Here is a 609-nt window from a genome sequence, read left to right on the forward strand (position 1 = left end):
ATCCATAGCGAAGGCTGTGCTCTTTAATCTTCATCGGTAAATATTTTAAGTCATCTTCACTTTCAACAAGCAAGGTTGTATCATCTGCATATCACAGTTCGTTAATGAGCCTTCCTCCAATCCTGATGCCACATTTTTCTTCATTTAACCCAGCTTCTCAGATGGTTTGCTCAGTATACAGGTTGAATAAATATGGTGAAAGAACACAAGCTTGTCGCACACCTTTCTTATATTTAAAAAATTAATTGTTCCATGTTCTGTTCAAACAACTGCCCCTTGGTCCATGTACAGATTTCTCATGAGCACAATTAAGTGTTCCGAAATACTCATTCTTTGCAATATTGTCTAAAGCTTGTCACGATTCACACAATCGAAAGCCTTTGTATAGTCACTAAAGCACACGTAAACATCTTTCTGATATTCTCTGCTTTCAGCCAAGATCCATCAGATATCATCAATGATATCCTTCATTCCATGTCCTCTTTGAATCCAGCTTGAACTTCTGGAAGCTTTCTGTTAATGTATTGTTGCAACTGTTTCTGTATTATCTTTGGTAAAAATTTACTCTAATGGGATATCAAAGAGCTTGTCTGATAATTTCTGCATTCT

Source organism: Chrysochloris asiatica, unplaced genomic scaffold (assembly GCF_000296735.1).
Source record: "Chrysochloris asiatica unplaced genomic scaffold, ChrAsi1.0 scaffold00405, whole genome shotgun sequence".
NCBI lineage: Eukaryota > Metazoa > Chordata > Mammalia > Afrosoricida > Chrysochloridae > Chrysochloris > Chrysochloris asiatica.